The 26287-nt window shown below is 35.4% G+C and overlaps 1 protein-coding gene across 14 annotated transcripts in view; it reads right to left on the bottom strand.

Annotated features, from left to right (window-relative positions):
* The window catches only part of PTPRD (protein tyrosine phosphatase receptor type D), a 2782277-nt gene that overhangs the window by 2026719 nt on the left and 729271 nt on the right, over positions 1-26287 (bottom strand). For all 14 annotated transcript variants that reach the window (XM_069090737.1, XM_069090735.1, XM_069090734.1 and 11 more), the window contains exon 4: positions 22882-22954. The gene's annotated coding sequence lies outside the window, so the exon portion shown is untranslated. The remainder of the gene's footprint in view (positions 1-22881; positions 22955-26287) is intronic.

Genomic DNA, 26287 nt, shown 5'->3' with positions numbered 1-26287 from the left:
AGGAAATTTTACAAGATCCAGAGTTGCATGGACCTTACTAGACAGAGTCCTAGATTGTATTTCAGGCCTTACCACGAATAAAAGGTAAAACTTTCTCACTTCACTGCCTGAAGACTTTCATCAAAGGAGGATAAAGATTCATTGTTAACAATAATGTCCACAGCCTTTGAAAGAGGAAATAATTTACAACTGAATTTAGGACAAAGGAAACATGTCCTCTCTTGTTTTTTGGAGAATATATCACTAAGGAAGGGATGATAATTTTTCCACCATTTGTTTCATTTCTACTAATAATATTGCTCTGACAAAGTAGATTCGCTCAAGTTTAAAAACACATATTGTGGACTATTCTTTTCATATTCTTACTCACTAACATGAGAACAGATGAAAAACATGCATAATGATCCTTGTAAACTAGTCAATACTTTTTTTTTTTTAAGCAATTGGGGTTAAGTAACTTGCTCAAGGTTACACGGCCAGTTATTATTTCTGGGTGTGGTGCTGAGTATCTGAGCCCAGATTTGATCCAGGTCATCCCGACACTGGAGCCAGTGCTCTTACTCGCTGAGCCACCTGGCCGCCCCTAAGCAATTGGGGTTAAGTAACTTGCTCAAGGTTACACGGCCAGGTGTTTCTGGGTGGGTGCTAAGTGTCTGAGCCTGGGATTCGATCTCCAGGTCTTCTCAACACTGGAGCCGGTGCTCTTACTCACTGTGCTACCTGGCCGCCCCTAGTCATTACTTTTAATACATTTTGCATACACAAGTGTTAACTTCAGGGGATGACATACTAAAATATGTATGTGTATTTATGTATATATACATACACACATGTATATATACACTACTTAATAAGTTATCTTTGATGCTATGTAGGGAATCCTATGGCATGTTGGGAGAAAAAAAGATTCATATATGCCAAGGCATTTATAGAACCTTATATTATTGAAGTCCTCCATCACAGAAAAGCAGAAAATTGCTAGCTAAGGAAATGTTTGAATGTCTTTTCCCTGAGCCATAACTAAGATGTTTTATCAGGCTTTGGGTAATGGTACTAAAATTTAGTAGAGCAGCTTGGTGACATAGTGGATAGAATGCTGGACCTGGAAATAGAAAATCTCATCTTCTTGTTTTCAAATCTGGTCTCAAACACTTCTAGCTATGTGACCCTGGAGAAGTCATTTAACCCAGTTTGCCTCAGTTTCCTCACCTATAAAATTATCTGGAGAAAGAAATGCCAAATCACTCTAGTATCTTTATCAAATGAATCCCAAGTTGGATCAAAAAGAGTCAGAAACAACTGGAAAACAACAGAACAGCTAAAATTTAGAGAGGTGTTATTACCATTCTTCTCTTTAGCAACATATAAGTAACTGAACTTGGCACTTAAAAAGAATAATTAGTTAAATTAGAAAAATGCCAGATAATAGCTTTCTCTCATTTTAATAATAATAGCTAACATTTATATAGCACTTTAAGGTTTACAAAGCATTAAATAATACATACATAAAAACATACTTACATATATGTGTTTATGTGTATGTAAGTATATATACATATAATCTTATTTTAGCATCACAAAATCTCTTTGAGGTAGGGATATAATTATAAAAAAACAAAAATAAATAAAATGAAGAATAAAATAATATTTGTAAATTACTTGCAAATCTTACAGGATATTATTGTTATTATTATTTGTAATATTACAGATGAGGAAACTAAGGCAGAAAAGGTGATTTATCTAGACTGATATAGTATCTAAGGAAGGATTCAAACTCTTGTCTTCCTGGAACACAAGTGTACCACTCTATTCTGCTCTTACTTTCCATACCCTATACTCACAGTCAGACTTCAGCAGAATTTCTTATTAAACACAATCATACCTCATGGGAGTTCCTCCCTACCTAAATTACAAACATCTCTAATGTGGTAATTATGACTCTTTCCATTCCCCTCTCCTGGTCTCAGTTTTACCATCTTCAATATGAAGGTTTTTTCTAAGGTTATCACAAGTAATTCTATATTAAAATTCTGCTATGAAAAAGGAAAATTTGGTAAGTTCATAGTGTCAAAGGTCACTTATGAGACAGACACAAAGAAAATCAAAGGATATGTACTTAGTATTTCATTTTGAACTATAGTAGAAAATTCATTAAGTGTAGCTGCAGCATTTTATAGATTGGGTAACAGTTAAGATTTACATTGAGTAAATTTTATTTTAGCTAAAGGAGTGAAGCAAATACCATAAATGAGAGATAGAGTGTTGAGTTCCCACTTTGCAAATGATTTCTTTCATTGTTTTCTACTCCTAATAATTCACTATTATAGAGCTGCAAACCCATTGAATTATATGCTTATAATTATGTTGTTCCTTTATCATGTTTCATGCTTCAATATTTTTATGGCTATGAAAAATCTAATGCTAGTTTTTGCAAAATTATCCTTTTAGATGTAGTTTTGTGTTCACATGATATAAAGTAATAATTACAGTTAGAGTAAATTAATGAAAAGAATGCTGGGTCTGTTATGAAAGGATCTAGGCTCAAATCCAGCTCTGTATGGTTTTGGAAGTCATTTTATCTCTCTGTTGACCAGTGTAAAGCCAAGCACATGCAGCTTTCCAGAAGACGGCTGCTAAGATGAGCTTTCAAGGTTCTGATTACATAGTATAGTGAAAATGATTTATTCAATAACAAATCAGAACAAAACATTCACAGAAAATCAAGGTACAGCATTCAGAATGTTACAACTTATCACAGAAAATCAAAATATATCATTAACAATTTAACACTAAAATGGCCACATAGTTTTCACTAGTGGGTCACATAGTTTTGAAGAAAGTACAAGCATTTAGTCAATTAATCACTTACTAACTCAATCATTCAATCAACTCAATCATTCAATCATCCTTAAGGAGGCTCCTTAAGGGTCACAAAACACAAAAGTCAAAGTTCTCCACCCATGGGGCACACTAAGTTACAAATCAATCACTCTTCAGTCATCAGTCACTACTCAGTCATCAGTCTCTACTCAGTACCCTCTTAAGGGGTAACAGGAAATACACAGGTCATCCATCCCTCAGTCACAAGTAAATTATAATCTTCTCAGTCACTACACAGTATCCAAGTAAATTCTTCTTTCAACTTGACTCGGGGCAGGCTTTCAGCTTCCCTGCATACCCTTCCATGGTTCCAGCTCCTACCTGGATTCACCAAATGGTCACCTGGGTTCAAAGGCAGAGAGTTCCCAGTTCCTTGCCCAGCTCTCCATGCAGTTCCTGTTCCATGAAGAAGCTCACAGGGTCCAGTCCATCTCAAATTCTTCACAGTCTCCGTTCCTGGGAAGTCAAGGTTTAACAAAGCCACAAACAGAGAAAGTACGAACTCCACAGTTATGCTTCCTCTGGCAGCTTCTTAGCAGCAGTTCAGCAGTTCTGTCTGACCCTTGGAAATCTTAAGCAGAAGTTTCAGCTGGTTCCCAGAATCAAAATCACTTCATCCAGGTTCTCAAAATAAAAATTATTCTCTCCAGTCTTGGCCTGTCTTCCTCAGCCTCCAGAACCTGGCTCCAAGAAGATCTGAAATTCCAGGTAGGGCTTCTCCTTATATACATATTATCTCCTCCTTTTTCAGTCCCTTCCTGTTACATTAGCAACAATGGTTCATACCTTTTGTTTCTTAACGGAGGCTTGATCTAATTAATTTCAAACTAGAATGCTAAGTACCTGTTACTTTTGCCAATACGAAGGGATCAAATTACATTACTATTACAACCAGTTTCACCACTTGAAAATATGAGGAGTTTTAGCTAGATATTCTCTGAGCACCTTCCAGCTTGAAATCCTATGATAACTGGTAGACTATCTTGTCTTGACAATATCATTTGGGATAATGTCCTTAAAACTTTATATTTCAGCTCTTCCTATAACATCCTTCATGGCAATGCCTGGGAAGAAGCTTAGGTTAGCCCTAATTCCTTTGTTTCACTTGAACTAAATAACCCCCCCCCCCTCAAAAGTAAAATCATGTCCTATAGATTATGCTTGGGGATAACCCCAGTCTCTGGCCATCTCTTTGGGCACATTTCCTGATTGAGACACTTACTATGATATTTGGGCCTTCAGTTTTTGGATCCTCATCCATGTACTAGGGTTGGGCCATTGATATTGATATACAAAAAGCTCAATCACAAGGGCGGGCGATGCCCTGATTGATAGAAGCTTCATTCACAAAATGAGGCATCAAGTTAAAGATAATTCTCAATGTCTCTACAAAGTGTCATTTCCTCAATGGTTATCTTACTCCTTTATTTCTTCAGAAAAGGGTGATTTATCTTCCTATTCAGAGGGTTCCATGATCAATCAATTACTTTTGCCTTTCCATGAGGTAAATAGGACTTTGTACTTTTCCATTTCTCTGGATCTCTGGGGAAATGGGTTATAATGTTCATAGCTATGAACAATAAACTTTTTTGTTTTATTTTGAGAAATATCATCCAAACTCATATTGTGAGTTGTCATCTCCAGCTAGATATTAAATGAGAGGCTTGGGAACTCTTAAGAGTCAAAGGGCCCCTGTGTTCATTTCCCTTCTTGGATTTTGCTGAGTTCTTTGCTTCACATACTCACACTGGGAATCCTTTGATGAATTAATGTGCCAGTTCTTCACACCTCAGATCTATCTAAGCAGTCATATACAGGGCTATTAAAAATTAGATTTCTTGTAGAGATGGATTAGAAGTATATGGTTCTGAATCTTGCTGCCTAGGAACATAACTTCCATTTAAAACATGATAATTATGTAACTTCTACCCCTTGCCATGCTGTTTCATCTAAAGCTAAAGGAACTAGGCAGCTAGGTCTCACAGTGGATAGAGAGCTTGGCCTAGAATCAGGAAGATCTGAATTCAAATTCAGGCTCAGATACTTACTAGCTGTGTGATCCTGAGGAAGTCACCACAGAAATCTATTTGGCACAGTTTTCTTATATGGAAATAATCACCTAATGCTCAGGGGTGTGTTAAGGACCAAAAGAGACAGTATTTTCAAAACACTCAGTGTAGTGCCTGGCATATAGTAGGAAGTATATATGCTAGCTTTATTATTGTTTAAATATTAAAAGTCAGCTTTGAAATTTAGATTATTATCTTGTGTATTTTATACTGTAATTATATTTAAGATTCAAACAAAAACAAATCAATCAGGTTTTCATAAATCATTAAATATTAATACTCATATATTTAATGGGGATTATCTAATTAGACTGAAGCTTTATAAATTCACAATAATCTACATAAATAGTATGAATGGTACTCTCTCTTGATCAGACAAGATCTTGTTTGAAAAGTCTCCCATTGGAAATTACAATAAATTGTTTGATGTATCCCTTCATGAATTCATACATTCTATTTAGCCAATATTATAAATGTATGCTGCATATGGAGTACTATGATAAGCTCTGGAAAAAAACATTATATTAGGCGGTGAAACGTGTAAGTAAAGTGGATTTTAGTGTGTGTAAGGTAGATTTTTGTTATTCTTTCTTATAGTTTAGTTTCCAGGATTCATAGCCATAACAATCTCTTGTTCCCTGGTGTTAGAAATGCATTCTTATGATTGTGGTTCAAAACATCTCCAAATGATATAAATATTTGTGCTTAAATTGTAAATAGCCACTGAAACTGCACAGTGAGATATAGGCATGAGGTAATGTAAAATTGTGAGGCTATTTTTGGCAATATGAATTCTTTGTATGTTGCCCTATAAAGTAGGTGGGCACTGGTCAGTAAATGGGGACCCATTAGGGTTGAATGCACAAGCTGGAATACTGTGTGGGCCTTGATTGGCCCCCATCAAAGCTTGTGGGGAGTCGGTATTTGCCTCAATCAGCCCGCTTTGAGGCTTGATGGGATTTAGGGGAATGTACAAGCTATGCCTGTCTCAACCCCATTGAAATAAAGGGGCCCCCTTTATTCTGGCCCCTGCAAGAAGGGTATTTAGGGAATGCTATAGGAGTTGGTGCTTCCATTAACAGCAACTCCCTTTTAGAAGACTAAACTAGAATAAAGTAAGATTATTAACACCTTTAAAGCTACCTTCCTGTCCTTCCTGTCTGCTCAGATCAAGAATGAACCTGTGCTAATGTCTCCAACTGTCATACCAAATGATAACCTAAGTAAGTGACTGTTAATTCAGTGGTTCTGGTCACATGTGTCTAATATTATTGTAAAAGCATACACTAATATAGGAGATTTCATGTAAAGGTGATGCTTGTATTAAATAGCACAAAGCACAAACATACAAATAGGCAGACACACAGATACTTTGGCTTCTTTGTTGTATTCCTGAAGGAACTTCACTTACAAGCATTCTTAAGCTGTCCAGTTATGGGATAACAGTCATATTTGAGGCTATATAAATGGCCACCCATATCTGTGCTATGAGAATTTTCAAGCATAAATGCTAGCCAGATCAGTTTCCTGTTAACCCTCTGACTTAAAAAAAATGCCAAAAGATTCCAAAGCAAACGTCTAAAAGGAAAGACTGGAGAAAGCACTGTGATTCTGCACCAGTTAAAAAGTTAGAAAGGCAAAAACAGAGACAGAAAAGTAAAGTACAAGAGATATAAACCGGAAGATGTCTTAAGTAAAAAATGCATAAAGATTGAATCTTTATGCAAACAGCTCTCATAGTGACATGGTGCTTTCCAATGGGGTAGTTGAAACACAATTGAAATAGGCAAAATAGTTGTTGTTTTGGGGGGAACAACATAAGATCCTTTCTGAAATGAATCAGTGGGTAAAAGCTTTATTATTTCATCCTGAAACAGCACAAGACACCATGCACATGGAATGTTCTAGCTGTCAACATGCCAAGGATATACATATTGCTTATATATAGCATATATATGTCCTATATATGGACATATATTTCTGTGAGTGAGGTCCTTATGTACATTTCCAGCAATGGGATTGCTGAATCAAAGGATATGACTTTAATAAAATTTCCTCCACATTTTCAAATTAATATCTTTAACATTTAGACCAATTCACAACTCCATTAATAGAGTGCTTGCATGTCAAATTGATTTTCTTATAAACTGCTACCAGTAGTTTATAAGACTCTAAAAAAATTAATGGGGAACACCCCAAGCAACAACATTGTAAAAGTTGTTTAAAATATAAGACAAAATGAAATTTGAAGACCAGAGTTTATTAGGAGAATATGATACACTCTACATTCATGTTGTACTTTTTCTCAAACCTTTCTTAGTGAAATTTGCCTGAATATCTTTTTTTTTTGCCACTTTTACAGTTTACTGTGTATTATGCTAATATGATTTGGGTAGTGGGGAAGCTAACCAAATGATCTGATTACTTAAAGCCTGTACACGTACTTTCTGCCAGCTGCCAGTCCAACATGTGGAACTTCAGAACCCAGTTTTGACCATGAGGACTTAGAGTTCATGATATGTGATGATGAAAAAAAATTAAAATTAGTTCAGGAGCTGAAATATGAATGATTCAAAAGACCCTGATCTGCAAATGAGTGTACATACAAACATTTTGATACAGCAAAATCAGTTGCTTTCTTCCCTGTTCACTTGTGAGTGAAGAGGATCCCTCTGAATTGATAGCTTTGCTGTGTGTGTGTGTGTGTGTGTGTGCGCGCACGCGCATTCATTTTCTTCCACCAGGGCAATGGGATTTCAATTTACTTTGTGTTTTTACTTCCCTGATTTTGGGTGAATGAGTATTCTGAAATAGGACTGCTCAGGCATTCAGTGAGTTATAGAGAGCCATCAAGAGGTCCCATTAGCAACTGGAGTCAGTAGCTTAGTGTGCTGAAGCAAAGGTATTGGATAAAGCAGTACAAAAAGACAGTTTTCCTGAGCATGTCATCAGCATCAGGAAATGGGATCCCTCTTGAGAGAAATATTGGTTACAGATTCTGGAAAAACACTGATCCTCAGAGCAAAGCATATGGTGGGTACTTTACAAGGACCATACAAAGAAAGAAGAGAACCTTTTGTGATGATGGTCGAGGGGTGCTCCTTGGTCACATGTGATCCCTATACTTGTAACTTAAGTGTGAACTCACTTGCACCAAGGACTCTGTGTGTGTGTGTGTGTGTGTGTGTGAGAGAGAGAGAGAGAGAGAGAGAGAGAGAGAGAGAGAGAGAGAGTACAGTACTTCCTTGTTGAGAAGAATGTATTATAGCCATTGTTCCTACTATACCCTCTAAGAAAATGCAGTTCTCTAGAAGCCAGGAAAGTTCTACTTTGCTGATTGATAACCAAAATACTCCTAAAAAGCAATATTAGAAGCAATAATACATTCATGGTTACCCCAGAACCCCATAAAGGAGCAGTAATTAGTCCCCTCTGGAAACCCAATCAAGTTCAAGTTGGGGGAATAGACTCAGAGGAGAGAGAAATTATTATATTTATATGTTTCCATATTCTTATACCCTAACAGGCTGTAAGATTCATGAAGAAAGGGACTGCATCATTTTTTTCCTTTTTAAAAAGATTTTCAGTGCTAAATACAATGTTTGATACACAGTAGTAATTTAATAAGTAGTTGTTGAATAAATGAAAAAATAAGAAAAGGATAGTGTGCTGATGTAATATTGTATTGTAATGTCCTTCTAATCAACTTTAAATAATTTTTATCATTATTGTGTATAAAAGAAATATTTTAAAGGTAATTTTTTCCAGAGCTGAAACTTTAATTGTCAACATGCTTAATTCTTTCATCATTCTTATCCTCAAATGATTTCTGTAGAATATACCATTTGAAAATTATCTCACTATAATTTTTTAAAGATTTTTTTTTCACAGTCAGTTTCTAAATACACATAAGGCATTTTTAAAGTGTTAACATCTCTACATGTTCTGAGCTTACCAAAACAAATACTTGCAAGTTATAATTTTCTGTTACTAGATGAGTTTAATGAAAGGTTGTTTATAAAAGAAAGGATGTAAATATTTTGGTGGTATTGCAGTTTAAATTAAAATAAATATTGATTTTAGTGTACTTAAAAACCATTAAACTCTACATCAAGACTGCACTGGAGTCATAACCTTATCCAAATAGGGACTCTTTTGAAAGATAAAGATTAGAATTTCTCTAGGTCATTTCATTCAGTGTGATTGTTTTTCACTCCTATTTTAAAATTCTTTGTGTGGCTCAATTAGACTAGTCTTCAGCATTTTGTGGGGTGTCAGAGTATAATGGAAAGAGTATTGGACTTGGAGTTAGAAGAAGCCTAGATTTAAACCCTACCTTGACACTTGATAGCTGCTAGTACAACCACCTGACTAGTATTACTGCTTAAAAAAAAAAAAAAAAACATTTAGCTGAATCCCCTTGGGCAACATGTGCTGACATTTCAGCATTAATTAACGAAAAATGAAGATAAATAATAATTATAACACAAGAGTTTGGGAGGTTCAAATAATAAAAAATAGGCAAAGAAAAATGACACAGTGAAGTTGTATGTGGACCTGGAGTCAAGAAAACCTTAGTTCCAATCTGAACTCAGACAATTACTAACTGTGTGAGGCTCAGCAAGTCAATTAACTCTTCTTGCTTCAGTTTCTCCATCTGACAAATGGGCATGGAAATAGCTCTTCTTCCCATAGTGATTGGTTGGATCAAATCATATAACATTTATAAAGTGCTGAGCATAACACCTGGCACATAGTATATACTTTACAAATGTTTTAAACAATTAAAAAGTACTAATTGAAATGTTAGCTATTATCATTTTTCTTATTACAACGGACTTTCATGATACACAAAGCCTTAAATATCACTAGGAGAATATTGGTGTCAGAAAAAAAAAGTTTGCGTGTGTCAAAAGCAACTTGAGACTGTTGAAATTAATACACAATTTATCAAATACAATCCTGGTCACTTCCTTCATACTATTAAAAAAACAACAATGATAATAATAATAATAACTATGTAGCACTTTAAGATTTGCAAAGTGCTTTACACATATCTCATTTGATCTTTACAATGTCCCTGAATCGTAGGTTCTATCATCCCTACTTTGCAGAAGAGGAAACTGAGGCAAACCTAGGTTAAGTGACATTGCCAGGGTTACACAGTTAGTAACTGTCTGAGAGTGGAATAGAACTCAGGTCTGTCCCAGAATCTTATACACTGGGCCAGCTAGATGTTGTTTGTAATTCAGAGTATATCTGCAAGTCATAGGATCATAGATTCAGCACTGGAAGGAAACTTATAAGCTATATAGTTCAACTTTTTCATTTTACAGAAGAGGAAATTGAGATCCAAAAAGGAAAAGTGATTTACCCAAGGTAACAATGGTAGCAAGTGTCAGGGATTAGGAATTTTAACTCAGGTCTTCTTACTCCACAGACGAAAGTCTTTCAACTCAACCCCATTCCCTTCTTAGATAGATGCCCGTCCAATTGAACTAAATAGGTCTCTGTCCACTTTGTGTGCTTCCTGTTGTTTTTACATAGATATTTAGTGGCAATTGACTTTATAATTCACACCTGAGTAGTCCATTTATCTTTATTCATTTTCATATCACCTTAAGATTAGTATCAGACCCTAGGAAGCAAAAAGTCCCAAAGTTTCATAACTCCTACAAAATTAATCTGCTCAGCTTCCATTTTTTAGGAAACACTGGTGCTATAATCCATCACTAATGGAGTTTTTCTTAAATAAAAAAATTGAGATAGCAAATTTCTATGTATTTTATAAATGTGTTATTACCTATATAACTATATTACTCTCATGTAATTATGGATGTTCAGAATTGGATAGGATCTTAGAGTTCAGTTAATCCAAACAAAAATCCCTTCTATAATCTCATCTAAAAAGTGGACATCTAGCCTTTGCTTGATGACCTGCAGTGAGAAGAAGCATACTACATCCCAGAGAAGCCCATTTCATACCATACAATTCTAATTGTAGGAAAATTTTACTTACATCAAGTCTTAATTTATCCATTTGAAATTTCTACCCATTACCATAAGTTCTGCCTTTGGGTACCAAGCAGAATGAGTATTTTGTCCACAGGACAGTCTTTCAAGTCCTTAAAAACAATATTTCCTTCCATATAAATGAAAACCAAAAGCATACATGCACACAAGGCCCAAGGTCAGCATGCCTCTGTGTTATGCCAGCAGGGGGCAATCTCTGACTATCCTAACAAATCTGAAAGGTTTCCAGTCTGCTAATTTAAGACCATCCAAGTAAGCTTCTAGAGAGGGTGGATCATTATTAGTTTGGCTTCAGGATAATTAGATTTTTTTTGCAATAACAATATTCAAACTTTATCTTCCAAGTCAAAGAGTATTTGTCAAGATGGAAGGGACACTAATCAAATCACTTAGCACTGAAATATGCATAGTACTATTTAATTAATTCAAGTATTTATTAAACTCCTACTATATGCCAAACTCACAGCTGTTGTTGTGGGGGAAAAAAAAGCAAAATGAAAGTGACTACCCTCAAGGAACTAAAATTTTACTAAGGGTTAATAATGTGTACACAAAGAGAAATACAAAATCCATACAAGTTAAATACAAAATAATTTGGGAAGAGCATTAATCACTTGAGATACCAAGAAAATTGCACATATGAGGGTTAGCATTTGAGCAGTGTTGAAGGCAGCTGAGTATTCTAAGATTTAGAAGTGAGCATGGAGTGCTTTTAGGAGAGGGAAGGAGATTGAACCTCAGCAAAGGGTTCAAAATAAGGGGAAAAAATGTGTCATGTGCCATAGCAAGTAGATCAGTATAGCTGATAGAAATACTTACCTTCTATATGAATAATTCCCTAGTTCTGTATCTGATGTTCCACTCAGGTTTTTTAAATGATTTTTATTTATATATGTGCTTATTACATGGCATATATTTTTGGTCCCTGGTTTCTGAGGATAAATGCTGTCTGAAAATTATTGTTATGGTCAATGTTTAATTCTCACCAAAGAAAAAGGAAGAAAAAACAGTAAATATCCAGATTTTAACTAGTTAAATAGATTTTCTTGAATTTTACCAATATTCTCTTCAGTGAGGCACAGAATCCACTTTCCCTTCTTATATCTTTCTGTGAATGAAGCTACCATCAAAACAGGACTTGACTTTTCTAGTACACTAATAGCAGTATGATCCATAAAGCCCCTTAGCCCCTTTGCTGAATATACTTTTAATGTACTTCCCAAGACTTTTCAGACCTATGACTGATAATTTCCTACAACATTGACTGTAGTGATTCTGCCTAAGATCCAGAGACGTTACCAAGTTAAATGTAATATTTCCTCAAAACAAAGAAACTGTGATTCTCTCATAAAGGAAGACATCAGAATCAGGGATGCTGAATTAAAAAAAAAACTGACAAGAGAGCTATGAAAGTGAAACAAGCCCACAAAACCTTCACCACTTCTTCTGTGACAGAGAAATAGATACAATCGATTTCAGCATCCCATTAGTCTAGCAAGCCGACCAAAAAATGTGTTGTCTGCAATAAATGAAACATTCCTCTGGAGGTTTAGACCTGGTAGAATAAATACAAGCCTGGGAGAGGGGAGGGAGGAGTTTCCCCCTCTCAAGTCGATTCACTTTTATCACTGACAGGAACATAGTTTTTGGTTCCTGAAAATCTCCAGCTTGGAAATGATTATTTCCATAATACTTTTCAGATTCAAATTAAATGTGAATCATTCTTTGTAATTTTACACACTTCCTAAGGCCAAAGAGGACTTCCTTCTGTCATAACAAGAATGAAAATGGAGTGAATATATTGTGTCCCTAAAATTGTGATTTTTTTTTCTTTGAGAGCAAAATGTGTAAACCATCAAAGTTATCTCAAATGAAACATTATCTTAGTAGTTGGAAGATTAAAAACATGGGGAATCTTGATGACTACAGTACATATAATATGAACATAGTAACACAGCTTTAAAGCAAAACTCTCATGTATTTGTTTCTGCCCAGAATGTGCCTCTGGGAGAGGGTATTAGCTCTTTCTTGGAAACTGACATTGAGAGAGCCCATTGTCATATAGGCAAAGAGAAAGTATAAATATAGGGACCTAATTCTGATTTCTAAGACAGGGCTAATGAAATCACTGAAGGTAAGAGATGCATATGCAGCTTAATAGTAAAATACTAAATGAACTACAATCCAGGGAATTAGGTTGAATATTTCAAACAGATATAAAGCTTGTTGCATTGACTCCTATTCCAGGGAAAAGATTAAATTACATCTTTTTTTGAGAGGAAAAAAGAGAGTTGGCCTTAGAGCAGGGCTGCAGTGAAGAAATGAATGAGAAATAATAGTGGGTTCTCTTGGTGGTTTCAATTTTAGAATGGTAACAAAAACTGAAACAGGTCCAAATTCAAGTTATGTCACCTATGCCCTGGATAACCTTGAACTAAACATTTAATAGTTCTTATCTTTATTTCCCTCTTCTGTAAAACAATGATGTTAGACTAGATGGCCTATGTTTATACTAACTCTAAGGTAGTGATCTCATGGACATTTTCTTATCTACTTCTCTGATGTCTTTCCTTTGTCCGTCCTCCATAGTTATCCATTGTTGAGGCTTTAAAATGAACCAACTCTGAAAAACATAACTTACCAATAAAGTCCAATGGAATCATTTATGGAAAAAGAAATAAGGCAGGTGAATAAATTAATATAATAGTCTTTTGTTTTTGCTTTTTTGGAGGAGGGAAGGTAGGGCAATTGGGGTTCGGTGACTTGCACAAGGTCACACACCTAGTTCTGTGTTTGTGTTAAGTGTCTGAGGATGGATTTGAACTCAGGTCCTCCTGACTCCATGGCTGGTGCTCTATTTACTACACCATCTAGCCACCCCATTACTAAAATACTCTTGTCTCTACTGTCTTTGTACTCCATTACCTACTACCCAAGAATCCTCTCTTCTCCTATCATAATTATGAATTTCACCACTAGTGTTATTCATTTGTATATGTATAGATAACAAATATCTTGTGTTATAAATCGTGAAAAATAAACAAATTCATGTTGAATGAATTAATCACTACTACTTTTTTCTAAAGAAATATGAATTAGTCACCTTTCTTTAAAGTCAAAGCATCACATTCTCATAGTACACTATATTTTCTTTTTCATCAGAAAGCTGATATTTTAGATTGATTTTGACCCTTTCACACCCTTAATATGCTCAGAGATATATTAGAGTAGAAATTTACTGAATCAATCTAGTTGTCTTAAAGAATTATAGTGAAGAGGTGGCTAGGTGGCATAGTAAATAGAGCACCAGCCCTGAAGTCAGGAGGACCTGAATTCAAATGGGACCTCAGACACTTAATCCTTATTAGCTGTGTGACCTTGGGCAAGTCACTTTACCCCAGTTGCCCTGCCCTCCCCCCTTCAAAAAGTATAAATAAATAAATAAATAGTTATAGTGTCATGGAAAGAGCTTTAAGTTTGGAGTGCAATGACCTTTCTTCAATTTTTGGTTTTGCTACTTTCTACCTGGGTAACTTGAAAGTCATTTTTTCTGTGCCTGGATTTCATCATTTATAAAAAGAAGATTGAACTATGTGTGTCTAAAATTCCTTGTATCTTTTGATTCTGTGGATCTTTAAAGTTAATGAAACATTAAAAGGCTTTTAATCTACTCTTTCATAGTTGTACATGCCCTAAGGCAAATAATTAGTATTTTCTGTCTGAAAGTTTCAAAACTCATACAAAGCATAGCCCTAAAGTACAAATAAAAGGCGGATATCTAATATTTGGAACAAATATGGAAATAAGATCTATTGGTAGATATTCTTGGAGATACTATAATATCTGGGGTTATAATAGATTCAGGCAACTTCTTGTTTTGGCCACACTCCTTCTCTTGATACATTTATCAAATGAGAAAAAGAATCTCTCATGCTGGAAACTTTTCGGAGAGGAACATAGGAATAGAAATGAAGACCTAGAAATAACATGATTTCTATGCAAAATCAAGCTTAATACCTTAAAGGATACTTAGATGCAGAACTCACATGTACTGACTTTCATGTAGAAGTACAGGATGAATGAATTAATTATAGAGTGATAAGATTTTGGAGATAAATCATTATTTTACAGATGATGAAAGGCTAGAGAGGTTAAAAGTTGTTCAAGGTCAGTCACATTAGCAATGTGGCAGAGTTAGGACTAAACTGGTATTTTCTGATTCAGGGCAGTGTCCCCTTCAAAATAAAGTACAATAAAAAATAACAAATACAAATGAAGTGTAAATGACTGTTAAAGTAATTTATTTTTGCTTTCATCTACTGTTTGTAGAATAGTGAAAAAAAAAAAGTTAAACTTGGATAATAGTTTCCCAAATTCTTAGTATAGGTTAAAGTCTATGTGTAGTTATAAAGTTATAAATTCTAGTATAAAGTTAAAGAAAGAGTTAATAATTTAAAATTACAGTAAGACTTTTGGTAAACCCTGCATATGCACACATATCTACTTCTATATTTATACCATCTGTATCTATATCCATATCCATTTCTATTTCTATCACAAGAGAAGCATATAACAGAGCCCATTGACATTTTGTTTTTCACACAGCCTCAATGAATGCATATGATCATGTAGCATCACAGAATCATAGATCTTGAGTGAAAAGGGATGTGGGAAGTCATTTAGTTCCTAGTAAAACTGAGGGCTTATGACTTGTCTGAAATCATACTAAGGGGAAAAGCAGAGTTTCTAACCCAGATCCTTTATGAATGCTTAATTTAGACAGACAATTAATATACCTTGAAAATACTAAGTTTTGCTTTCCTCAACTTAGTGTATAGTAGAAGACTTGAGGAGTATCAGTAGTGACTTAGAGGCTTCCTGGTGGTGAGTTTCTCAGGTGCAGTGTATGGTGCTGGTATCAGCTGATAATTAACTCTTAGGTGACAAACACTTTCATCATTCTGCTTATTGAATTTGCTCTTCTGCTCCCCGTACTTTATATTGAGAATCACAGCATGTTCGAGCTGGAAAGTTCTTAGTTTAACCTCTTCATTTTAGAGGTGAGCAAATCAGTGAGTACAGAATTGAAACTGTCTAAGGTCAGGGTGGAGCCAAGATGGCAGCATAGAAGCAGGAAAACTTCATGCACTTCCCCCATAACCACCTTAAATGCCTATAAAAATGACTCTAAACAAACTTTAGGGCTACAGAATCCACAAAGTGATGGAGAGAAACAAACCTCCCACTGAAGACAGCCCAGCAGGCAGACAGGATGGATTCATTGCAGCCCACTGGGAGCAGAACCCAGCCCCCATGAGCCTGAGGTTTTAGCCTCAGGGTGGCCCAACCAGCTATGGCTAGAGGATATTTGGGAGAGTGTACCACCAGCAGCTCTAGCAGTTTCCAGAATCATCAACCCATAGATGCCAAAGACAAAGTGAGAGGTCAGTGTAGATTTGAGAACAAAGAGTGGGAGTGTGATCTGAACTCTGCCCCCAGAGAGAGAAGCTGCTGAGGCATGGAGGACACAGCCCCTTGGCTGCTTCAAAGCTCTTGGCCTGCAGATTGTAGGGGGACCAAGCAACCATTCTGAGTGGTAATTGCCCTTGCTTTAACCTGCTTGGATCTGGATTGCTATCTAGGGTGGAGGACCTGGGGTGGGTGACCAGGGCATGTGGAGGCTTCAGAGAGAGCAGCCAACTAATAGCTCCAGCAAGTGTGAAAACGCCAGAGATTTGGTACAAAGCTTTCCTCTCTGGAAGCAGATTTCTACTTTGTCAAAAAGATCAAAAATCAAGTAATAGAGTGGCAACATGAGCAAGCAAAGGAAGCAAAGCAAGCACAGCAATACGACTTTGGATTCCTTTTTGGGGAACATCAAAGCATGGAAGGAAGACAACCAAGTCAGAACTCCTGCACCAAAAGCTTCCAAGAAAAAATATGAACTGGTTACAGGCCATAGAGGACCTTAAAAAGGATTTTGAAAACCAAATAAGAGAAATGGGGGAAAAATTAGGAAGAGAAATGAGAATGATTCAAGAAAATCATGAAGAGAGAGTCAACAACCTGACTGAAGAAAATAACACCTTAAAAAATAGACAAACTCAAATGGCAAATGAGGCCCCAAAAACCAAAGAGGAGAAGAATGCCTTAAAAAGTTGAATTTGCCTGAACAAAAAAGAACCTCAAAAGCTCACTGAAGAGAATAATTCCTTTAGAATTAGATTGGAGTAAATGGAAGCTAGTGACTTTATGAGAAATCAAGATACTATTAAACAGATCCAAGTAAATGAAAAAATAGAAGGCAATGTGAAATATCTCATTGGAAAAACCACTGACCTGGAAAATAGATCCAGGAGAGATAATTGAAAAATTATTGGACTCCCTGAAAGCCATGATCAAAAAAAAGAAACTAGAAATCATCCTTCAAGAAATTCTCAAGGAAAATCACACTGATATTTAGGAATCAGAAGGCAAAATAGAGGTTGAAAGAACCCACTGATCACCTCTTGAAAAAGATCCCAAAAAGAAAATTCCTAGGAATATTATAGCCAGGTTCTGAAATTCCTACATCAAGGAAAAAAATATTACAAGCAGCCAAGAAGAAACAATTTGAATATTGTGGAAACACAATGAGGATAACACAGAACCTAGCAGCTTCTACATTGAGGGTTTGAAGGGCTTGGAATATGATATTCCAGAGTTCAAAGGAGCTGGGATTAAACCAAGAATCACCTACCCAGCAAAACTGAGTATCATGTTTCAGGGGAAAATATGGTCATTCAATGATATAGAGAACTTTCAAGAATTCTTGATGACAAAGCCAGAGTTTAATAGAAAACTTGACATTCAGATACAAGAAGCAAGAGAAGCATGAGAATTTAAATAGGGCAAGGAAATCATAAGGAACTTATCAAAGTTGAAGTATTTACATTCATACATGGAAAAACAATAATTATAACTTACAAAACTTTTCTCAGTATGAGAATAGTTGAAGGGAATATAAATGTATATGTGTGTGTGTATATGTATATACACACACATATATATGTATATATACATATATATTTATATGTATACGTGCATATATATGTCTATAGTAGAGGGTATATGGACATATGAATACATATGTGAGTGTGTGTATATATGTGTACAGGTATACATAGAGGGCACAGTAACAAATGAATAGGAAGGGATGATACTTAAAAGGTGATATTGAGAGGTGAGAGAGGATTATAATGTGACAAGATGGGGAGAGACAGAATGGGGGGATGATGAGGCGGAGGGCATGTTGGGGGGGAGGGAAGTTAGAAGCATACACTTTTGAAAAGGCACAGGGTCAAAGTAGAGAATAGAATAAGTGGGGGACGGGAAATATAGTCAGTCTCACAATATATATGCTATGGAAATGTTTTGTGTAGCTACACGTGTACAATCTATATTGAATTGCTTTTGTTCCCAGTAAGGGTGGGTGAAGAGGGAGGAAGGGAAAGAATCTGAAATTCAAAGTTTTAAAATCAAATGTTTAAAAACTTGTGTGTGTGTGTGTGTGTGTGTGTGTGTGTGTGTATTACATGCAAATAGGAAATAAGATATACAGGCACTGGTGTATAAAGTTCCATGTTACCCTACTGGAAAGTCAGAGAGGGGATGGGGGAGGCTATAAGAGAGAGCAGATTGGGGGAGGGGATATAAAATGGGATCGCTCTTTTAGGGTGGTGAGTAGGGGAAAGACAGGGAGAAAATTTGTAACTCAAAATCTTGTGTAAATGAATGATGTAAACTAAAAATAAACATAAAATTTAATTAAAAAAAGAAATTGTTTAAGGTCAATTAACTAGTTTCTATCAGAATTTCAACCTGGCAATCTTTACTTCCCATTCAATTTTTTTTTTCTTTTCAGTGGTTCCCAGTATTTTTTCCCCTGCAAACCTCTTTCCACAACAATTATAGCAGCAGCAGCAACAAATAGCAACAACAACAAAATGTTGCAAACCATAAGGGTAATTTAGAATCCTATTCAAATGCATGTAAGGAGGATTTTGTCATCCTATTTAGAATTCAGTTTCTCAGATCTATGGCCATGGGAATGTCTAGTTTCCAGGTGTTAGATAATAACTCCCAGAATAGCCCCAAGGATTCTGGATAGTAGTTCCCAGAATCATAGCGACAGACACTCCTGCTGAGACTGTGCCATGAAATAAGGTATTTTTTTAAATATAAAAAACATCACATTATGTAATATTTACTACACTTGTGCAGAATGACAATATTGCTAAAATTAACCTATGAGCTTCATGTTGGCAAGATGCCTTCTTTGTCTGTTACCCTAAAAAGCAGGTGGGTACTGGGAAGTGAGAGGGGAGAAATCACAAGGAGCCCATAGGGGAAAAATCATGGGAAAACCATAGGGGAGTCTGTGTGTGTCTCAACCAGCCCCCATTGAGGCTTGAGGGAATTTAGGGAAGTGCACAAGTGTGCCTGTCTTGATTAACCCCATGGAGATGTAGGAGTAGTTGCCCTGCCTCTGGCAGGCCCCTGGGAGAAGGGTGATTAGGGAATGCTGTAGGAGCTGGTTCTCCCACGATTCTCTGAGAAGACTAGACTAGAATAGAGCCGATTACTAACCCCTCCAAAGCTGTCTGCCTGTCTGAGCAGATAAAGAGTGAACCTGTTAGAGGCTGGAAATGAAGAACTCCAGTGCCTCCTGTGTGTAATCTCTGAAACACATAGTATTGTACAATTATTTACTTCTTACAGCTCCATTAAAGAGTTTTTAGCATACTCATTGGGTTGTCATTGGGAATTATCACGATCCATTAAATGGGAATACTGCATGACAACTTAAGGGCAAGTAGGAAGCAATAAGTTGTTACCAAGAGGAGGTATGTTGCCTTTAAATAATATGATGACAACTAGATCCTATTCAAACCTTCAGATTTATAACCAAAAAATGCCTTTGATTTTTCTTTATAAACATGTCAAGCTTTAAAAAGAAAAATTAATTGACAATGAAACTTTCAAAACAATCATAAATAAAACTAAATAAATCACAAATAAAAGACATTTGCATTTAAAAATTTCTACCTTTTATGCATGATTTTCCCCCCTTTAGTGCAATACAGATCTCAAAGTCATGGCCTTGAGCTAGCACTACATATTTTTTTCTCTTTCAATAAATTTCATTTGACATCAGACCAATCTTCCTTCTTATTCTCTTTTGGAACCAAGAGAGAGAATGTAAGAATAAGTGATCATCCTCATTTATTAAGTATAGTTTAAGGTGGTCATCTTTAATTCCTTAACAACTTAAATAAGTTACTTAGTAATAGACCTCAAATACTTAGCTGAAAAATGTTCAGGCAAAAGCCATAATAGAAACTGGTTTTTTTTAAGTTACAGAATTTATTTAATTTATAAACAAAGAACAGATTTTCATTTTAGTAGTAGAAATTATTTCCCTTTATGACTGCCCTATCCATTCATATATGTGAAAAAAATATTTTTGTGACTAAAACAAATCATTAACTCCCTTATAATTCAAAGGTTAGTCCCTCAAGGGCCTGTATGTCCTTTTCCATCTATATTATTTAGAAAGATATAAAACACATGTGTGTAAGTCATAGAAACATTGGAGGCTGATGGGAAGTATGTCTATGCATTTTCTTTGCCTATTATAAAAGCACAACTGAAAGATCCCATCTATTTTTCAATCTCCTTTTCCAGTTGAGAAGAACTATGTTTTTTGTCACATTTTCCTGGACATTAATTATAAAGACATTAAAATAAAATGAAGAGAAGTGAATAAACATTTAAATAGGGCCTACTAAGTGCCAGGATTTTTTTTTTTTGCCTTGCTTTTTTTTGGAGGGAAGGGCAATTGATGTTAAGTGACTTGCCCAAGGTAAAAAATTTTAAGTGTCTGAGGTTGGATTTGAACTCAGATCCTCCTGTCTCCAGGGCCAGTGCTCTATTCGCTGCACCACCTAGCCGCCCCTGTGCCAGCAATTTTGCTAAGCAGTTTTTACTACTATTATTACTACTACTACTAATAATAATAATAATATTATGGCGATGACCACTACTACTACTACAAGTTACTACTACCTAACTTATAGTGCTTACTATGTGTTGTGCACAATACTGTTTAACATTTATTATTTCATTTGAATCTCACAACAAACCTGGGAGGTTGAGGAAACTGAGGCACATAATGGTTAAGTGACTTTCCTAGTATCACACAGCTAATAAGTTTCTGAAGCTAGATTTGAACTCAGGATTTACCAGTTCCAGGCCCAGTACTCTATCTATTCCACCACCAGTTGCCTCTGTAAAGAAGCTGTAGGTTTTCTCTTTCTAGGGGTGAACACTTATTTTTGCTAAATATAAATATTAATGACATCTCCTGCCAGTTTTCTTAATAATCCACAAGACTACGTATTTCCACAAAGTACCTTGCCCCCAAAATATTTGATAAATGTCAGTCTCTTCAAACCTATATATTAATTCCCTGCTGCCTACAGATACACCCAGATCACCCTTTCCTTAAAAAATAAAATAAAACCTCATATGTCATTCTTTCTATCATCACAGAGCATTCCTCTCTTTCACAATCAACTCTTTAGAAAACTCTTAGAAAACCAAACTACTTTCATCATCTACCACTCATTATTTCCCTTTATGACTGCCATGTTTTACATTTTGAATTTGGCTTCCTATCCCAACAGTAGACTCTCTCCAAGGTCACCAGTGATGTCTTATTTCCATATCTTTCTTTTGTTCTATGCTGTATTTAACACATTTGATAAGCCATCCTAACACACACACACACACACACACACACACGTACACACACACACACTCCCCTCCCTTCTACTCCCTAACTCTTCTCTCCTTTCCTCTCTCTTGCTTCATTGATCTTTTGGATTTCAATTATCATCTCTGTGAAGATGATTTTCCTGATGTATAAATCTTGCTGTAGCCAACTCTCCTGACGTCCAGGATCACATTATCAAATGCCTGTTAAACATCATTAATTGGATGTTCCACAAGCATTTTGAACTCCACATGCACAAAATACAACTAATTTTCTTCCATACAAACATGAACCCATCCAACAAACTTTTTTTTTCTATTTCTGTTGAAGTTATCACCTACAAGTTACAAACCTTGGGGGTCATGCGTGCACCTTTTATTTTCCTCTTAAAATATTTAATTAATATTTTCATTTATCTTATTTATCAATATTTTCATACTTACATAGAACCCTCCTTCAGAGCAAATTAATAGAGTCAAGCAAAACAAATCAAAGAAAAATACAAAAATTCTCATTTTCATGTCAGCTGTTTAGCTTATTTATTTTCACACTAAAATTGCTCAGTAGTAACTGAGTTACTAGTTACTCATGTAACATGGCTACTTACTTGAACTTTAAAAAAATCAGAATTTATTAGGACATGAGACTGATATTAGTCAGGATGGAAGCATCAACCAATCATTTGCATTAAAATATTTTTGCTTGTGGTTCCCTCTACAATCAAAATGCTTAATCATTTTCAGTGGAAATCCCATATATATTATGTAGTTGTGGAAAAAATAATTTTTAAAATATGAGTATGGGAGGAAAACTTGATACAACATTTTGATCTGGTTGCTTCTAATACCAGAAAGAATTTTCATTCAACAAATGACTTTCAATAGCATTATGGTACCAGAGAAAAATCAAAACCTGTGCTACTATTTTTGCCTTTTAACTATTCAACATAGCCTTTAATTAACTAAGAGATTTTATAGAGTCATTTGATGTTCCTTGCTACTATGCCTGTGTGTAGTTACTGAGAGATCACAAAAGGGTATTAAATCAAAGTCAAATAAGCACACAGAACAAGCCAGGACTTACCACTTTACGACTCTAAACTCACAAGGAAATCAGTGACTGGAGGATTAGAAGTATCAAACTCCTCAAGATTTCCCTGAAAGACAAAATTAAACACCATGCCTTCATTCACGTTTCTTGAATTTGCTATGAACCATAGATTTATACAAGGGCAGCTTCAAGTCAGACTACCAGGCAAAAAGAAGAGCACTTAAAGTGGCACCTGGTAGATGAATGCCATCTACAAACTGATGCCAAGGAATAACAGCACAATAAAGTAGAATTTATATTCCTGCAATGATGTAAAATGGTATAGTTCATAAAATTTAAAATGAAGGTCACATGTTGAATGATATGATTCCATTGGCATTCTCTGATGGAAATGTTCATGCTCCCGTACATCAATTATGTAATTAGCCATAATACTTATTTTACCCTCTTATAGGACAATCTACTTTACTCAAAGTAATTTTCCTTCAGTGCACTGGATCCAAAAATAAATTTGATTTTACTTCTTTAACGTTGGTGTTTGGGGTAATTAACTGCACAAAGTAATTGCTAACGACATACTGCTAATTAGCCAAATAAATTATCTTATGGTTTTGAAAATTATAGATATATCAGACTAGGCTTGCTTCATGGTCTTGTAACCAGCCACACATTTTGCTGTGGTTCACCTACACATTCACAAATTAGTCCCAGTGCATTCAGTTGACTGGATGTGAGACCAAATCTGTTATATAAAAATAGAGGACTGAAACCTTTTAATATATCTGGGCATGCTCACAAAAAAGTGAATTCAATGTATTAATACAAATAGCCTTAATAACAAATTCATCCTAAAACAATTCATCTACAACAAATAACAACAATAAAGAATAGTAATAATAATTTAAATAAACTTAAATATATAAATTAGGCATCATCAAATAAAATTGGGTAATGTACACCAGTTGAACAAATATCTGTCTAAAAATTACTAATTTCTTTCATGTATAAATAAAAAGTTCATTAAAAAGGAATGAACACAGTTTAAGTTGACAAAGATTATGTAAGTGCCAGCTGCATGCATGGTATATGCCAGACTCTCAGGATACAAAGTTAGAAACAAAAAAAACAAGCAAAAAGTCTCTCTCTCCAAAGAATTTACATTTTCTTTGAAGCTTACAACACATACAGAAATGAGGATAATAAATATAAGGTACACTGAAAAGACAAAGTACAAACAACTTGAATATCAGAGCAGACTTCCTGAAGGTAGAAGCACCTGACTTGAGCCCTGAAGGATGACAAAGGATTCTGAGTATGAGAAGGGAATGAATTACACACATGAAAGATAGCTTTAGAAAATGCATTGGAGCAAGAAATGGAAAACAACAGAGTGATCTTCAAGACACCTTTTCCAGACCTTTCCCATTATCATCCCTTGGCTTAATAATAAGACTACTTCATCTGTTCTATCTCTACTCTATTTTGCTGTATTTCTCATTTTGCAAATATCTGAAATGTCTTTTTCTTTTACAGTTTTTTTTCTATCTAAATAATACCTATTTTTCAAGTCCTGGTTAAATTGCAACTCTTTGATACAGTACTTTTTTTTTCACAAATTTATTCCTCATCATGTTGCCTCTTTTTTAAGCAATTGGGGTTAAGTAACTTGCTCCAGGTTACAGAGCCAGTTGTTTCTGGGTGGGTGCTAAGTGTCAGAGCCTGGATTTGATCCCAGGTCATCCTGACCCTGGGACTGGTGCTGTTACTCACTGTACTACCTGGCTGTCCCATGTTGACTTTTTTGAAAACTCAAAATATGTGCTACATTTTTTTGCACTCCATTATATGCAGTCTGGTCTCCCCAACTTGATTCTACAGACTTCTAAGATAGAAACTATTGCTGTACATTGTTTTTTTTTTTTTTTTTTTTTAAGAAAACAGGGTTAAGTAACTTGCTCAAGGTTACACAGCCAATTATTTCTGGGTGTGGTGCTGAGTGTCTGAGCCCGCGTTTCAATCTCCAGGTCATCCCAACACTGGAACCGGTGCTCTTACTCACTGAGCCACCTGGCCGCCCCTAAGCAATTGGGGTTAAGTAACTTGCTCAAGGTTACACGGCCAGGTGTTTCTGGGTGGATGCTAAGTGTCCGAGCCCGGGATTCGATCTCCAGGTCAATCCTGACACTGGAGCCGGTGCTCTTACTCGCTGTGCTACCTGGCCGCCCCCTGCTGTACATTGTTTACACCATTGTGTCTAGAATAATGTTGAGAATTTAGAGAATAGTTAATTATTAGAGTGTCTTGGCTTTTCCTGATCTTTCCTGAAAAGATTATCTACCAGGTTCTCTCTCAACATTGTTCAGTCAAGCAAGAGACTTTTTATTTGAAGGAGAGAACGCTGGTTACTGTGATTTGTGTAAGGAATGGTGGTCAAATCCTCATTATACAGATTCCACTATTTACTCTCAGTGTGAACATGAGATATTCAGATAAATGAAGACACTTTAGTACACCCAGTTCCTACAAAATTTTTGAAATTCTTTTTGGGAATCTAAGTTTAGTTGTAATATTTCATTATATAATAAAAGGATTTTCCTTCCCTCACTCCCTCCCTTTCTTTCCTTTTTTCCTCCCTCCCTTCCTTCTTTTCTCCCTTCCTTCTTTCCTCCCTTTATTCCATTCTTCCTTCTTTCCTTCCTTCCCTCCTTCCTTGCTGCCTTCTGTTCTTTTCAGTGGGTAACAGAATGTAGAAAAGAGAAAAAAAATAATTACTTGATAATTAAATTTTTTAATTGAATAGAAAGAATAGAGTAACTTTGAATAATCATTAGGTTCATATTTTGTTTAGCACAAATTTCAAATTTTTAAAAAGCTTTATAAGAATTTTTATACACTCTTTCTTTGATAGCAATCTCTTTTTCCTTAAACACACACACACACACTGATATTTTGCTAACACTATGTGTATGTGTGTATATATATGTGTATATATACATATATGCATATATAAACATTCATTCATTAATTTATTCCTCCAAACCACCATGGAGCAATTCTTTAATCTTTAATTCATGCCATTTTTATTTTTTATTAAGATATGTTTCTATTGCTCTCAACTTTTTTATATGGTCTTTAATGCTTTTATATGACCATTTGTAAATATAACACATCCAATTATTCCACAAACTGACTGATATTTGCAACCTATAAAGTTCACTTTTTATGGAATCCAATCTCTCCTGCATTTCCCTATATTACAAGCAATAAAGAAAAATTTTTAAATGTGGTGGTCTGCAATGAACAATTCTATTTATTGGAACAATCCCTAGGCAGACTATTTTCTTCACAATGTATTTTTTCTTTTATTTAGCACAAATATAGGAAGAACTTGTACCTTTTAAATTTCACTCAAACTAACCTTCACTCTCCTTACTTATTA

The sequence above is a fragment of the Petaurus breviceps genome, unplaced genomic scaffold (assembly GCF_028583685.1).
Source record: "Petaurus breviceps papuanus isolate PSGF00001 unplaced genomic scaffold, PetGlider_PUasm1.0 187, whole genome shotgun sequence".
NCBI lineage: Eukaryota > Metazoa > Chordata > Mammalia > Diprotodontia > Petauridae > Petaurus > Petaurus breviceps.
This window is presented reverse-complemented; position numbering and strand designations above follow the sequence as displayed.